Source organism: Humulus lupulus, chromosome 6, assembly GCF_963169125.1.
Source record: "Humulus lupulus chromosome 6, drHumLupu1.1, whole genome shotgun sequence".
In the NCBI taxonomy this organism is placed as follows: Eukaryota; Viridiplantae; Streptophyta; class Magnoliopsida; order Rosales; family Cannabaceae; genus Humulus; species Humulus lupulus.
This window is the reverse complement of record NC_084798.1, coordinates 108521898-108540090: the sequence shown is the minus strand read 5'-3', so window position 1 is coordinate 108540090 and position 18193 is coordinate 108521898. Positions and strand designations below refer to the sequence as shown.

At 33.5% G+C, this 18193-nt stretch overlaps 1 long non-coding RNA gene across 2 annotated transcripts; it reads left to right on the top strand.

The window, feature by feature from the left end:
* Window positions 1–11442: 11442 nt before the first annotated feature.
* LOC133784152 (uncharacterized) lies at window positions 11443–15629 on the top strand. Of its 2 annotated transcripts, none has more exons than XR_009871162.1 (3): window positions 11443–11576; window positions 11695–11748; window positions 14192–15629. It is a non-coding gene; the product is annotated as an uncharacterized LOC133784152 (long non-coding RNA). The 2 variants fall into 2 exon arrangements; XR_009871163.1 differs by having other exon boundaries at window positions 13614–15629.
* Window positions 15630–18193: the final 2564 nt, after the last annotated feature.

Below are 18193 nucleotides of genomic sequence, written 5' to 3'. Positions count from 1 at the left end.
TTGAGATTTTTTCAACGAGAAATATTACAACGATGCAGTTCGAGTTGCGAAGGCAGATGAGTTCACCAGACTGGTTTAGGACAACATGACTATGACTGAGTATGCTCTAAAGTTCGACAAGTTGGCCAAGTTTGTAACGTCCCAGATTTTCAAGACTTGATAATGCGGAAATATAAATGTTTTCATTTAACAAAATGTCACAAAAACCCATATAAAAAAAACTTTTTAAAAAGTCTTATGGCCATACTTAACATTTAATACAAACATATTTTATGAATAGTAAAATGAGCCTAGTTTATGAAAATAACACAACATTTCCAAAACAAAACGGCTTCCCAAAAAGGTCAGTCCACATGTACATTCACAAGGTAGACTCCAGCGCTCACTGCTCTGCCTTGCCCTTGTTCTTACCTACAACATGAAACAACTAGGTAAGCGAAAATGCTTAGTAAGTTCAACTATAAAACAAAAGCATGCAGAGAAGACAGGTGACCACTGACCAAGTTACTGTCCCCAGATAAGAATAGCTCACAAAAATTAGGGTTCCTGATCCATCCGGACCTTACGCAATCAATTTCAAGAACGCAGAAGCGTCCTGGAAAACTTATGGTCATTCCTGATAACTAATGACAAACTATTTCCTATAAACAGATAAATCCCTGCACTCAAAAAAATCCCAGAGTAAGCAAAGATAATATATCACAACTATTTCATATAAACCTATAAATCCCTGCACTCTGAAAAATCCCAGAGCAAGCAAATATAATATATCCCAACTATTTCATATAAACCTATAAATCCCTGCACTCTGAAAATCCCAGAGCAAGCAGATATAATATATAACAATATAATTCGAGACCAACGCTCGACAATTTCCAACAATTCGGGCGTAACACGCCCTCCAGCATAAATGCTAATCTGTAAGAGAGAACCGAGTCTCAACACTAAGATCTAGCCAATAAATATCCCCATCAAGGGTAATTATCGCGTTATCTAGAGCATCACTACTTATCCAAGAGTAAATCCCTCACAAGGGTAACCATCAAGTTACCTAGGGCATCACTACTTATCCAAGAGTGTAATCAAGTTACACGGGTTTACAGAGACTTCCATGTTAATCAGTGGTGCTGGTGTGCAGTTTCCCCTAGGGTGTTCAGCTTCACTCAAACTTGGCAACCCCTAGTATCTCTAGACACTCTCACTGAATGGACAATATTCATAGCTACTATCCAGGAATAACTTATCAGAGCACTTGCTCGGGTTCTAACCCTTCACTGATTAAGTAAACATGAGGGCCCCTAGGTCCCATTCATTTTGGCACCCCTAGGTTTAAACCAGCAATCCTCACCTCTAGGTCACTCGTCGCGATAATGAACCAGACATAAATAAAATCAAGCAGTGTGACGGGGATCAGCCGTCTAGAATATGACGGATATTTACCGGTCATATTTTCTGAATCAGCACCAACTAGACTAACGTCTTTAAGCAAACTTTCTACGACAGTGTATATATGTGTATGTGTCTCTATACTAACATACAATATTATAGGCGTTTCATGTTGCAACCACACAATAGAAGTTGACTTACTTGGAGTCCTTTGCTCTCAGCAAGATTTCACCCTCCAATGTATAATCCAGTTATGCTTAGCCAATACTGTAATTATCCATACAATATACTCAGATTAATTATGGCCCTTCATAATTCATTATTATTATTTTGGGCAGTTTGGTCATTTTAAAAAAAATCATTTGTAAGGATTAATGATCCTTATTTGGTTTTAAACCCATTCAATAAATTTATACTAAAAAATTTGAGACTAAACCCTAAGTCTCAGGGAGACATATCCTAAGGTCTCGACACCTAGGCTCGGGTATCACAATAGTATTTTCCAACAATCCGCTAAAAATCTTATTCTATAAAAGTATCTCTATTAACCCGTACTTTCACAAGTTGGTTAATTATATAGAAGATTTTAGCCGGTATTATATCCATAAAATACTAATTAAATTCTTTAATTATTTTTCAAGAAAATAATCTCTTAATTTTTCTTTTCTTTTTCTTAAGGTTTTAATCTCTAAAAGTTGTTTTAAGAAAATAGCCTAATTTTAAATTAATTAGGAAAACTGCTAATACTTTCTTATCTTGACTAGTTAATTCTCCTAAGTCAATTAATCAAGTTTGCTTACTAGAAAATAATTACTTATTTATTTTCTCAAATATAGGGCTTTTAAACAATCTTTTAATTGAACAACTTAATAATAAATTAAATCTTTTATTTTTAGAAAGAATAAAAATTCTTTAATAAAAATAATTCTCACAAATCTCAAAGTGGTATTTTAGGTCAAAATGTTTTTAAGGCTTACCAAGTTTTTATCTTGCAATAAGCACAAATGTACTTTTTATCTTAAGTTCCAAAATTTCATTTTTTTTTACGCTAAGTGTGAAAATCCTATTTTTCACATTTTTAACTACATACTTTGTTAGGTCATAACTTGAAATTTACTTACCCAATTGTTACCAAAATTTCCCAATTCCATTTTTGGTATGCCATTTAGGTCTTTGTAAAATCTTAGGTCAAAAGGAGCATTTTTTATGGTGAAATTATTTTCCAGCAATGAGGTAAAAATGACCTTATTTTCAAGTCCTTAATCTTTCCAAACTTTGGCATTAAATATACAAAATAATGCTTAAAAAAAACCATACAATAACAACCATAAAAAGTAAACTTTTTACCTCTTGTTGTTCTTGCTTAAGCTTTGGATCTTTCTACTAGCTTTGGCTCCTTCAAAACCATTTCAAAACCTTAACCAACTCCCCCAACAACATATATAATTAGCTATTGAAAAATCTATGGTTAAAATTTTACAAGAGTATAGTTTTTTTTTTTTAACTTTACCTTAGGGAAACCCTTTCTAGACCAAAGCTTTGCTTCCAAGCCTTCTTAGTGTTCTTGAGGTTGAAAATGGAGAGAAAAGTTGAGAGTTTTAAAAAAAAAAAAAAAAAGATTAGAGTGATTGTGAGAGAGAGGGGGTCGGTTTTGCGGAGGTTTAGAATGACCATATCAACTAAATAATACATAAACACTTGAGTGTTTTACCTTTATCACTTTATGTCATTATCCCTAATTTAAATATGATCAAAACTTAATTAATTTGACCCACACACTTAATATCCTCACATGGTCGTCCACCACTTTCTCTATATATGTAATTTTTTTTTTATATATAAAGGTAATAAATATTTACTAAGAAGAAAAATCCAAATTGACTTTCTATAACTTTTTTCACTCTTTATAAGTTTTAAAAATAAAACTTAACATATAATAATTAAATTAAATGTCTCTCACATTTAATTTAATTAATCACACAATAAAATTTAACCTAAGGTCTATTTATAGAATAAAATTCCCCAATTCAGTAAAATTAAGCATTTAACACCAAAATGCCCTAAAATTTCCATTTTCTCTCAATTTATTACTTTTCACCAAAATTTAATTTTTATGAATGTATTTTGTGCCCAAAATATATTTGCCATAGTTTTTAATTTTATTTTTTGAGATTTTTACCCGATTAGGGTTTTTGTGTCGGTCCAAGACCGAAAGTCTTATCTTGACTTTTAAACACAAAATTCATAATTTGGCTAGAAATAACTCATGGAAATACATTACAAACAAATATAATATTATTTAAAATATGATGGACCCAAAACGGGTATGTTTAAATATTTATACTCGCAAGCGCACGAATCGTATTTATAGAATAGTTTTCGTGTAAGCACGAGGTCGAACCCAAAGGAGTTGACTTAAATCAAAAGAGAAAACTATTTTTACCAAAGTGAAATAAATTTCTAACCTAGTTCCAAAGATTAATGTGTTTTGTTTTAAAATAAAGAAAGAAAATACTAAAAAAATTAAAATAAATAAACTAAAAAGATTTGTTTTTAATAGTTATTTATAAAATTATTAAAATTTTAGAATCCAAAAAATATAAATAATAATATTTATTAATATGTTGACTTCCCAATTTTTAGTGATAATTGAAATTAATCTAATTACCTTTTCCAAAACATTATTCTTCCTTTAAGCTCTCTTTAATTCAAAAAATATAGATTTTCCTTCACTTCAATAGTATAACTTCAAAGCATTAGTTGTGAATCAATTTAATGAAACTACAAAAAAATCAAATAATGTTATTTCTAAAGCAAAATATAGTATTTTTGTTCTAAGCATTAGATGTGAACAATTTAATGACACATCTTAATCAAAGAATACTATGTTTTTGCACAATTAAGAACCAAGTAAAATATGTTCTAACAATCTAAAATACATGATATTATAGATGAAAGAAATATTTAGAAGAAGAAAAATCATAAACTTTATTGCTCATTTTGGGAGGTCAACATAAAATAAACACTATATAGTTATATCTTGGTTCATCCTCCACCTTAATAATTTTAAGTGGATTAGAAACCCATAACTATCAAAATCAAAATAAAAATTACAACATAAATAGGAAAATTTGGAGGAGGAACCTCTAAATTATTCCTCTAAAAATACATAAAATCTAATCTAAGAAAAGAAAAAGATGGAGAGAATAGAGAGATGGAAGAAGTGGTGTAAGAGAAGGTGTGCTTGAAATGGTGAAATGAGACTCCTATTTATAGATAAATTCTTTGGTAAAGGATAACACTCCTATTGGTCTAAAAAAAAGCACATGGATTCATGCTCAAAATTGTCATCTTTTCCTATAGTTACAAATCCAATGGTGGAGAAAGAAGCACATGGATTGATGACATGACATTGTCAAGAATTGGATTGGGCCTTTCATTTTGGGCTTGCTTTCTTCATTTCTTTATACCAACATTTTATCAACATTTCATTTGCTCCAACAAATACACCTACATAAAGAAATTAAACACACATAAATTAGTAACAACATAATTAAACAAAATAAATACAAAAATTAAATAAAAATACATAAAATCAAAATAAAACTAATAAATTCAAAATTACTTAAAAAATTGATAAATTAATTTAAAACTCAAGAACTAAGCAACAATTGGCTTATAAAATGTGGTAAAATAACTCTATTTTGTAGAGTTATCACACCCCCAAACTTAATATTTTGCTAGTCCTCAAGCAAAAGAAAAATTAAAAACACACATTTTTTTTTTAATTGGAGATATCAAATGTTTTCCTCAAAAATTGCATAATGAAAGTAGCTCAAAGAAAATTATGAAGAGACATTAAGCTCATGTAATTAATTCAATAGTCAATCTTGCTTTCAACAACTAATTTTCAATATGGAAACACAAAACTATTTACCAAGTAATCATGTGGAATTTTGGAAAAATTTATGCAAAGATAAAATAATTAAATCTCAAGGAATGATGAATTAATTTTTTTTCGTACCAAAGTCCCATAGGTTCGTTTTTCTTATCTCTCTCCACTAATGTAGAACAACACAAAATCAAGGATCAATAGGACTTTATAGGCTTGTAATGTGCGGGTAAAGAAAAAGGTGAGAAAAATGATATTGAATTTAAGCTTAGATCACTTTTTCCTAACACATGAGTATTTCCGAACTTTTCACTAGACATCACAATATTTCAAGTATACGCCATAACATTTCCATAGTAATTCTTTCCACCCATTTGGAATCTTCAATTTTTTTTTTTTTTTTTTTTTAGCTTGCCACAATATATATATATATATTTTTTAAGATGTGGCTTTCCGAATTTCTTTCCTATTTTCACTTTGGTAACAAATCAAGATGCATAGCTCTATGATATTTTATCATGTGTAAAGAATGAAATTTATGAAGAAGTTTTAGATTTCACATATGGGTAAAACAATAACAAGGCTCGTGTTTGGCTCAAATGGGGTAAACTAGGGAATAATGTGCGTAACGGTGATTAAGTAAAAAGGCTCAAACGTTCCAAAGATAGCCTAAATCATTTCCCTAATGATGTGCTTTTCTAGGATTTCGCCTCAAGAGATAATTAATCGAATTCTAGGACTTGTGAGATTTACAAAATTTTATGCTTATATAAATTAATCTAAATTACACAAAAATTCTTAGAAAGATAGAAAGTGTTCTTTTATGAAAAATCTATATTTAAGCAAGACTAACCCAAAGATTAAAAATAGAGCTTAAGAAATATTCACATTTTTCTAAGAACTAAATTCAAATTCAATTTATCATCTAAAAATGAAAAATCACCAAAATTTTTTTTTGAACATTTTATATATATATAAAAAAAAAAAAACACACAACACTACCCCCAAACTTAAACAAAACATTGTCCTCAATGAGCAATAAATTTGAAAAAGTTAAGAAAACTCCCTTGAATGTATGCTTCCATGATTTGGCTCCTTCGTTTTTGGGCTAGAAGTTTCCTTCAAACTTATTTGAACTTGAAAAACATGAAACAAACACACAACAAACGTGAAATACAAAAGGAAATACAAAATGGAACTTGAAACTTATGGGTTGCCTCCCACAAAGCGCTTTAGTTTATAGTCTTTAGCCCGACTATTTTTTTTTTTTTTTTTTATCCTACACCCAATCGATGGTGTAGAATTTCATTTGTAGGGTGAACTATAATGTTGATGCAAATGCCATAAATGAGAATTGAAAGCATCACACCTACAAAGTAATTAGAGACATGCAATTTTGGTGGTATTTCAATGAAGTAAGAAAATTGCACATCATTTTTATTCTCCTTTGGACTTTGAGTGAATATGTAAATTGGTTCAACTATTGGCTCATGAAATACAACAATATCTTTTTCTTTTTCATCATGAGCCACAACAATCATTTCATCCAACTTCTTAGTTTCAAGAATTGGTTGGATGCTTATCAACGGTTCTCCTACAACTTCATTCATTTTTTCACTCTCATTTTGACTTAATGGGTCGTGAATGGGTTGACTAGGAAGAACTTGTTTTTCTGACTCGATCATAATAGTTGCAAGTTGACTCATTTGTGTCTCAATTTTCAAAAGGGATTGAGATTGATGATGCAAAATTTGTTGGGTCGACTGCATGAACTGTTGTAGGGTATCCTCTAGAGATGGATTAATTTTTGGTTGAGGAGGATATGACAGATCGGGTTGGGCATAACCCAGATTAGGCGTGTTGAATTGATGCACATGGTTGATTGGAGACATGTTTTGACTCCATGTAGAATTTGGATTATAGGTGGGATCAAATGGGATTTCTGAGGAATTCTCATAAGCATGCACATCATTGGTTTCATTATAATCAAAGTGCGATGATGCATAATAGTTGTACTCAGGCTTCCAACTAAAATCAATGGGATTTTCCAAGGGATGACTACAATTCTCATGGTGATGAGAGTGAAATGCACTATTTATCTCCCTATGGTCATCTTGAGTTTGCCTAGCTTGTAAGACATCTAGTGTTCTAGACAAATTTTCTATTTGAGCGTTGATGTCTTCTCTTTCCCTAGGATGATATGCATTGTTAAAATTCCTAGTACTATTCCAAGGGCATCCATTTTGGCTCATGTAACCTATGCTACCAATAGGAAACATGGCAATAACTCAATGACAATTTTTTTGTGAAAATCTCAAAAACCTTTTCTGATATGGAAGGTCAATTGAAATTGCAACCATAGAGCATAATTAGAATTTCAAGAGATTTAAATTTTTTTTTTTTTGCAAATTAAAATTACAAGAAATAAACACAATTAAATAACAAAACAAAATTAGCAAACATAAATGAAAAATTAAATTAAATGACAAAGACAAGAAACATTTTCTGATGTGGAAGATCAGTCGAAACCGCAACCACAGAGCATACTTAGATTTTTTATTTTTTTTTGACAATAAAAAATAAAATAACTAGTAGAAGAATTTTACTCACCTTGATACAAATTGTTTCTCTTCTTTGCAACTCCCCGGCAACGGCGCCAAAAACTTGATGGACCCAAAACGGGTATGTTTAAATATTTATACTCGCAAGCGCACGAATCGTATTTATAGAATAGTTTTCGTGTAAGCACGAGGTCGAACCCAAAGGAGTTGACTTAAATCAAAAGAGAAAACTATTTTTACCAAAGTGAAATAAATTTCTAACCTAGTTCCAAAGATTAATGTGTTTTGTTTTAAAATAAAGAAAGAAAATACTAAAAAAATTAAAATAAATAAACTAAAAAGATTTGTTTTTAATAGTTATTTATAAAATTATTAAAATTTTAGAATCCAAAAAATATAAATAATAATATTTATTAATATGTTGACTTCCCAATTTTTAGTGATAATTGAAATTAATCTAATTACCTTTTCCAAAACATTATTCTTCCTTTAAGCTCTCTTTAATTCAAAAAATATAGATTTTCCTTCACTTCAATAGTATAACTTCAAAGCATTAGTTGTGAATCAATTTAATGAAACTACAAAAAAATCAAATAATGTTATTTCTAAAGCAAAATATAGTATTTTTGTTCTAAGCATTAGATGTGAACAATTTAATGACACATCTTAATCAAAGAATACTATGTTTTTGCACAATTAAGAACCAAGTAAAATATGTTCTAACAATCTAAAATACATGATATTATAGATGAAAGAAATATTTAGAAGAAGAAAAATCATAAACTTTATTGCTCATTTTGGGAGGTCAACATAAAATAAACACTATATAGTTATATCTTGGTTCATCCTCCACCTTAATAATTTTAAGTGGATTAGAAACCCATAACTATCAAAATCAAAATAAAAATTACAACATAAATAGGAAAATTTGGAGGAGGAACCTCTAAATTATTCCTCTAAAAATACATAAAATCTAATCTAAGAAAAGAAAAAGATGGAGAGAATAGAGAGATGGAAGAAGTGGTGTAAGAGAAGGTGTGCTTGAAATGGTGAAATGAGACTCCTATTTATAGATAAATTCTTTGGTAAAGGATAACACTCCTATTGGTCTAAAAAAAAGCACATGGATTCATGCTCAAAATTGTCATCTTTTCCTATAGTTACAAATCCAATGGTGGAGAAAGAAGCACATGGATTGATGACATGGCATTGTCAAGAATTGTATTGGGCCTTTCATTTTGGGCTTGCTTTCTTCATTTCTTTATACCAACATTTTATCAACATTTCATTTGCTCCAACAAATACACCTACATAAAGAAATTAAACACACATAAATTAGTAACAACATAATTAAACAAAATAAATACAAAAATTAAATAAAAATACATAAAATCAAAATAAAACTAATAAATTCAAAATTACTTAAAAAATTGATAAATTAATTTAAAACTCAAGAACTAAGCAACAATTGGCTTATAAAATGTGGTAAAATAACTCTATTTTGTAGAGTTATCAAAATACTATTCTTAACTCGGGGAAAACAATCCTGACCCGAGTCGTTTCAAGGTACCCGGAACGCAGGACGTTACAAATTTCTCTTCTCACTTGGTGCCAACTGATGTTGTGAGGAGAGACAAGTTTGTTTGGGATTAAACCCCATGTTAGCACGGGATGTTAGGATCAACTCAGTACCTAGGGTTACCACATATGCTAAGGTAGTTGATAAGGCCCTTATTGCTGAGGGTGCAAAGGATAGGATTTGGCGCGAGAGTGCCCCAAGATGTGATGCCAGGAGGATGGTACCTCCATTTACTGGGTCTGGTAGGGGCGGAGGCCCTAGTGACTAGAAAAGAAAGATCCCTGACACTTCTCCTACTCCTGATCCTTATAAGAGGAGTCGAGGTACTCAGAGTGGCCACTAGGGCGGCAATGAGGCCTGGAGGAGTTATCCAATGTGCACCAGGTGTAAGAGACACCATGTGGGAGAATGTCGTGCTAAGGCATGCTTCCTTTATGGGGTAGTGGGACATTTTCAGAGGGATTGCCCATAACTGAAGAGAGAGGAACAAAAGAAAGGTGATAGTTTGATGCCAGCCCGAGTGTTCACACTAACCTAGTCATGGGCTAAGGCTAGTCCCTCTATAGTGACATGTCAAATTTCTAGCGCTGGCTCTACTTAAAATATATTGATTTATTTTGGTGCTACACATTCATTTGTTTCTAGTAGAGTGGTTGATAGACTGTGTAGGCTTTGTGATTTCTATGCTGTGGGGTTCGGAACCTTATTGCCTACATGGGAACTAGTAGTTTCTAAGAGATGGATTAGATCCTTACAAGTAGAAGTGGATAGTTTAGAGTTTTCAGTAGACTTGATTGAGCTAGCTATGGAGGATTTTGATATGATTCTAGGTATGGATTGGTTAGCCAAGTATGGTGCAACCATAGATTGTAAAAGGAGGATGGTGACCTTTGAGCTCGAGGGAGAGGCCTTGTTTGTGTTTGTGTTTGTGGGCGCTATGAATGGGCCTCATATTTCGATGATCTCAACATTGAAGGCTAGAGACCTATTGCAAGGAGGTTGCATAGGATTCCAAGCGAGCGTACTGGATACCACTAGGGATATGCAGTTAGGCTGACAAAGACCAGATTGGTCTATGAGTTCTTGGCTGTAATCCCCGATGACCTACCGGGGTTACTGCCACATCGAGAGATTGAGTTTGTTATAGAGGTGGCACTAAGGACAAAATCAGTATCAAGAGCACCATACAGAATGGCTCCAATAGAATTGAAGGAGTTGAAGGTACAATTAAGAGAGTTATTGGATTTGGAATTCATTAGACCCAACTTCTCACCGTGGGGTGCGCCAGTGTTGTATGTTAAGAAGAAAGATGGGACACTGAGGATGTGTATCGATTATAGGGAGTTGAACAAGCTGACTATCAAGAATAAGTACCTGCTGCCAATGATTGGTGACCTGTTTGACCAGTTGCAGGGTAGGACAATTGTAGCGCACTAAAAAAATTATTTTTCATTATTAAATTTTGTGCTTTATTTTATTTAATTGTTAAGTGTTGTCAATTATTTTATTTATTTATTTAAATTAATTGTTAGAATTTTTTGGTAGAATTTTATGAATTTAATTGTTAATTCATATTTATTTAAAAAATGTGAATAATGGAGTTTTGATTGAATGCACTAAAGTGCATGGTAGGTAGTGATGCTCCCTAGTTATTGAGTGTGTGCATGTGCATGGTGCACAAGTGTAGAATTTTCTACACACATTGAAGTTTTCTTTTATTAGATTTATTTATTAAATTAATTAGAAAAAAATAAAAGAAAGAAAGGGAAAGGGGCTTGGACATGTGAAACATAGTGGGAAAGGAGAATTTCATTTCTTATTTTATTTGGGTGAATTTGGTTAAAAATGGAAGAGATGTTGTCATCTTTATTCCATACAAATTAAAAATTAAATAAATTAAATAAAAATTAAACGAAAATAAGAAATAAAAGGGAAACTTACCAATTATTTACCTTAGGCTATTATGGGTAGATAGAATAAAGAGGGAAGGAAAGAAGTGAAGAGCATTTTTGCTCATTTGGACCGTCGGCCTAGAGAGAAGAGAGAGAGAGAGTGGCAAGCTAGAGAGAGAAAGGGAGAGAAGGGCTGCCATTTTCTAGAGAGAATGAGGAAAGAAAGAAGAGAAGGAGGAGAAAGAAAAGGGGTTTCAAATCTCTAGGTAAGTATTCATCTATGGTGTGTTTTTTTTAAAACCCTTGGTTAAGAGTCTTCTTCTTCCTTAATCTTAGAATAATGGTGTTTTTCTTTCTTTTGTTCTATGGTGTTTGAAACCCTAGGATTTTGAGCAAGGAGGGGGTTCTAATTTGGGTTCTTGATTTCTATCAAGAGAGGTATTGGATTTTTTTTCTCCCTTCAATTGATTGGTTATTGTTATTTTATGTTGTTATTTGGAGAGATCATGGCTGAAAGTGGGTTTGTGTTTTGGGTAGGATATTATGTGGTGTTGATTGATATTATTAATGTTTGGATGAAGAGTAGTTTTGTTTGATTCATGAAATTTTTGGCATAGGCATGTGGTGTATATAGGCAAGCATGATTAGAGATTTTGGTCATACATGAAATCTAAAATCTTATGGTTGTGTTTTCATGGTTATTTTGAATCATAGGGTTTATGTAATAAGAATATAAGGATGATGATGGATACATGCAAAGGTATTATAGTTGTTGTTGAATAAATATTTTATCTCACTCTTGGAAAACATGTTGGGATTATGTGATCTTGTATTTTTTGTTAAGGTTCATAGGTTTATTGAAATTGTTGGTAAACATGCTTATGAGTTTGGGGTAAGTTGTTAATATGTGGGAATTGTGATTCATGGGGTTCGGCCTATAAGGTGTGATGCATGTTGTGTTGTGTTTTATTTTTGTGTCACTTATACAAGTTAGGAACATGCTAGGTTAATTGGTTGAAGAAGGGATTGTCTTGAATCTTTTATAAATTGATATATATATATATATATGTGATTTTATGAAGGTTATGGATTGAGTTTTGAGAAGCATAAATTAAAGATGAATTTCATGATGATTTATGCTTGCTGATTTTGTGTTTAGTTGGTGAGTAAATTTAATGAAACAATGATTTGAATGCATAAGTGATATCTCTAATGATATGTCGTTCTTATGTGAATAAAATGATGTTTTATTTCACACTTAAAATGATATTTTTGCACAAATAATTACCTACAGATTTTTTTTATATTTTTTAGAAAATATGAGTTTTGAAAAAGAAAAATAGTGATTTTGAGGATATATTTTAGTTGCTGGAATTTTAGTAAAAATGCGAGGTTGTATTTTTAAATAAAAGAAATTTTGTGTGTATGATGAAATAAATTAATACCCTAAACTATGAAAATATTTAAAATGGTATTTTAATATAACAATGAGTGTTCATTTTAATAGATATGACTTTTATTTATTTCAATTAAGAAAAATGTTGAATTAATTTCCTTGTAATTTTTAAATAAATAAAATCATGGCTAAAAGTTTAGTTAAATATTTATAAAAAAAATAATTATTGGATTTTCACATATGGATTTATTCTACTTAAAATCAAGTCTTAAAATAATATAAGAAAAATGTATTTTTCCACACCTAAAATTTTTATTTTTCTCACATTAAGTTTGTAAATTTGTTAATTTGATTATAATGTGATTTTCTAAGGAAACAAGCTAAATTGTAAGTATTTTTACATAATTTTTAGTCCTTATTATGTTATGGAATTTAAAAGTAAATAATGGAAATATTATATTTTAAAATGGTTAAATAAATTATTTTATAAAATAAAAATAATGCTTTGGAGGTTTAATCAACTTAAAGATTTTAAAGAGATAAATAATGGTAATCAAAGCATGCTTCTAATTCATTATTTTCAAAACGATAGAAATAAGCACGTAGGAATTATCGTTTTTAACGCCGCTTTTTAACAACGTTCCCATGTATGCATGTCGCATGCAATTTCAAATTTACGTTAAAAAATGTGTCTAATATTCAACTATATGATTTTTATTGAAAAACCATGCATGTAACATAGGTATAAGTTGCATTATTCTTTTGGTGATTTTATGTGCATTTATCTATTTTGGGAATGATGAGTAGTTTTCACCACGTGTGCATGGCCCGTGCACAGATGAGATTTATAAGTGGGCACAATAGAGTCTTATGTGATGCTGAAGGATGTTATTTGGTTATGGTATAGGGTCGTTGTGAAGTTTGTCAGTTGTGCTTTGCTTGGACCTGAGGTAAGGAAGTTAGATGGAGATTTTGATTGTTTATACTGTGAATGGTAAGGTTGGCTTGTGTGAATAAGAATGTTAAGAATGATGATGCTTTTGCGATATGAATTGTGAAATGTTATTTTGTGTTGATATGACTGGATTGTATGTTATGAAATGGGTGTTAGCGTGATGTACACGACTCAACAAAAAGGGGGTTACTAAGGATGTGAAGACGTAACCCGAGTTACTAAGGATAAGAAGACGTAACTCATAGGGCGGATGCGCTGAGGTTATTCAAGGACTAGAGGTCTTGTTTACCTCAAGATGTGACATGGACAAGTTAGCGGGCCATGTTCACATGGATATGATGTTATGTTTATGATGACTATGTATATGATGTTGTGCTATGATGATTATGTGCATGATGATAATGGTTACGATAATGATGCTTATGATGTATGACGATGTATAAATATGAATATGTTTTGTTGTGTTTTACTTGTGTGTTATTTGTACTTCCTTACTGGGCTTTTAGCTCACCCCTTACTTTCCCTTCCAGGTAGAAAATAAGTTTTCTCTTTGGGACTCATGGTGATGTGGGGAGTTCTATCGTCGAGGTATGTATGGCGCGGGGGCATCCTATGGACGAGAAACGATCAATTAAATGCCATTTTCTACAGAATAATGTTATGTTTATTTTTAACTTTCAGAACTTATCAGTGGGACTTGAACTTTAATTATTTTTAAAACGTTGCATGAAAACTATTATTTTTCTTTTAAACTATTGGGCCCAACTTACATGTTTTAGCAAGGCCCCACTAGGACTTTTTATAATAAGTGGCTTTTCTTTTGTAAACTTATGTGCACGTAAATCTTTTACAAAGTATTTGACTAGGGCATTTTACAAATGGTACCAGAGACAGTCGTCCATGTTTCCAAGGACCCTCCCCATACACGCTAAAGACAGAAAAATCTCACCTCACCGCGCCATAAGTATTTGTTTTATGTGCTATTACTTGCTTCTATTTTATTTAATTTTATAGTTTCATAACTACAGTATAGTAAGATGCCTCCCATTTTGAAAACTACTAAGAAACAACTACTCAAGGAAATCTGCGCAATACCCAAGGTCCAGCTTGAGGAGGATCTTACGATTGGTAGATAGCGGTATTGAAAACAACAAAGGTGGTTTGTGATCGCATTCAAGGGATCATGAACAAAAGAGGAGCCTTGCTATGGCCCATAGAGAAATATTGGGTGTTGAGGGAAGCACTGTCATTGTACTCTGAGGCCCTTCTCCAATTGGACCAAGCATGGCATGACATCATTCAAGATGACCTGAAGTTTAGTACCATGGAATACATAATTCACGATCTTATAGACAACTACAATTTTAGTCGTCTGGAGCTAGTATTAGTAAAGAAGAATGATAGAGAGATAGAGGAGCATTTGGAGACAGTACACGATGTGGAAGGAGCTTTGGCAATTGAGGAAGTAACTCGAGTTATACCACGTGTGACCACTAGGATGAGGATAATGGCGAGCAGTCCTGACTACTTTCACATCCCAGAAGACATCTTTGATTACAATTCAAGGGACAAGTCCACAGTTGAGGAATAGAGTCCGTCGCATAAATCGTTCCATGAGACGCTAATAAATAAGATGTGATATTTTTAGACCTTAAAGGATTTATGTTTTGGTCATTAAACACTTTTTGGGATTGTTTAAATTTTTGGAATAATTTGAACACTTTTAATGCTATGGTTTAATTTTGCAAACTCTAAATGATGTGGTTAGAATGAATGCTTTTTGCAAATACCTATCAAACCATCATGCGATGTTCCTTCCTTATGATTTTTCCTGTGTTTGCCTTAGAATCTCATAATGTCTACTAGAGGAATATGAGGCAAGGGAAGAGGAGGAGGCCAAGGAGAGGGTGTCTCCACAAGGTCTAAAACCACAACAACCCCTGACATAGAAATGCCATCAGTTCAACCTGCAGATCCAACAACACCATTTGTGGACCTAGCCGTAGAGGTAGCAAGGTTGAGAGAACAATTGAGGTTGAGAGATGAGGAATTGGCACATGCTAGGCAAGCACCGCAAATGCCCCGAGTGCCTCAAGTGCCAGTGGCGTAGCCTCAACCGCCAACCCCACCACCTGCACCACTGCCTGTAACTTATGGGTTCGAGCCAGTGTATGAACGTTTCAAAAAGCAAGCCCCACCAACCTTTGAAGGGAAGGCTGATCCAATGGTGGTGGAGGATTGGTTAAGATCGGTTGAGGCCATCTTCGATCATATGGAGTTGAATGATCATCAGAGAGTCTTCTATGCAGTCTATTTACTCGAAATGGATGCACGAATTTGGTGGGATGTAATTAAACAGACCCGTGACTTGAATACCATGACTTAGGCAGAATTCATCCAGGCTTTTAGCAAGAAGTATTACAGTGCGACTGTGCTAGCAACCAAGGTAGATGAGTTTGTAACTCTGGTGCAAGGAAGCCTATCTGTCACTGATTATGCACAAAAGTTTGATAGGTTGGCAAAATTTGCTCCTGAAGTTGAGCCAACTGAAACTATGCGAGTCCAAAGGTTCGTGAGGGGACTCAAGCCGATGATCGCTTGGGATGTTATGATGACCATTTCTGAAGTGGTCAGTTATGCAGAAGTACTTGATAGAGCACTTGAAGCTAAATATTTGGAAGATCAGATATGGAAGGATAATGCTGCCATAAGGGAGAACTACCGAAACAAGGGCTTCAGTGAGGGTAACAAAAGGAAAGCTAATGAAGGGTAGAACAGTGGCACTGATAAGAGACCCAGACCTCCGACTACGAATAACATCATTCACAACACTCAGAACCCCAACAACCGCAACAATCGCTTTAATGGCCGAAACCGCGGGAATCATCAAGGTAACCGAGTAGAGCACCCTATCTATTCTAATGCTCGAAAAGACAGCCAGGAGAATGTCAGGCCGACACCAATAAATGTTTTAAGTGCGGTCAGGCGGGACATCTGAGGAATAATTTCCCACAATGGAAGGTGGGAAAGAATAATAGCATAAATCTGGTGTTAACAAGGGTTTTTGCCTTAACTCAGAATGAAGCAGCCAACAGCAACATCGTAGTCACAGGTCAGCTCCCTATATCTGGTATGATGTGTAGAGCCCTCATTGATTCTGGAGTGACTCACTCTTATGTTTCCATGAATGTGATTGATAAGATGAATATGCCTTACAAACTGTTTGTGCATAAATTTAGTACAATGTTGCCATCGAGAGACATGATGTTGTCAACTAGGTGGTTACCGTCAACGCCTGTAATGATAGAGGGCAGGGAGTGCCCAGCAGACCTTATAGAACTGAGTATACCAGATTATGATGTCATACTTGGCATGGATTGATTATCCAAACATGGGGCGAAAATAGACTGTCGGAAGAAGACTGTGGAATTCAGGCCAAAAGAAGGAGAGGTCTTTTCTTTTAGAGGAGAGGTAGCGGGTTTTCGAAACACCCGTAATATCTGCACTAGAAGCACGGAATATGATTCAACATGGTTGTTCGACATTTCTGGCTAGTGTGGTGGACAAAATCAAGGAGTCAGAGTTAAAACCAGAAAATGTGCATATAGTTTATGAGTTCCTGAAAATGTTTCCCGAAGAATTACCAGGATTACCCCCGGACAGAGAAATTGAGTTTGTGATCGAGCTTGCACTAGAAACAACACCGATATCTAAAGCACCCTATCGAATGGCACCTGTGAAATTGAAGGAACTTAAGAACCAGCTACAAGGGGTTCAGAAGACCTAGCCATTCGCCATGGGGAGCACCAGTCTTATTTGTGGAAAAAAAGGACGGGAGCATGAGGATGTGCATCAATTACCGAGAACTCAACAAGGTCACCATTAAGAACAAATATCCTTTGCCTAGGATAGATGACCTTTATGATGAACTGCAAGGGGCAGCAGTATTCTCGAAGATTGATCTGCGATTTGGGTACCATCAGTTGAAGGTGAAAGAGGGAGACATTCCGAAAATGGCTTTTAGAACTCACTACGGGCACTATGAGTTCCTAGTAATGTCCTTTGGACTCACTAACACCCCAGCAACATTTACGGATATGATGAACATGGTATTTAAGGATTATTTGGAAAAGTTTGTGGTTGTGTTCATAGACGATATCCTTATTTACTCAAAGACCAAGGAGGAGCATGAGGAGCATTTGAGGTTGACTCTGAAAATATTGCAAGAACGTCAGCTATACGCTAAGTTTTCTAAGTGTGAGTTATGGCTGGAATAGGTAACTTTCCTAGGGCATATAGTGTCCAAGAATGGAATAGTTGTAGACCCACAAAGATCGAGGCCATTAGAGACTAGACCCAACCAAAGAATGCCTCAGAAGTTCGAAGCTTCTTAGGATTGGTGGGTTACTATAGGAAGTTTTTTGAGGGTTTCTCGAAGATCACCACACCATTGACCAACTTAACCCGCAAGCATAAGAAGTTTTCATGGACAGAGAAATGTGAAGAAAGCTTCCAGACCATGAAGGATAAGT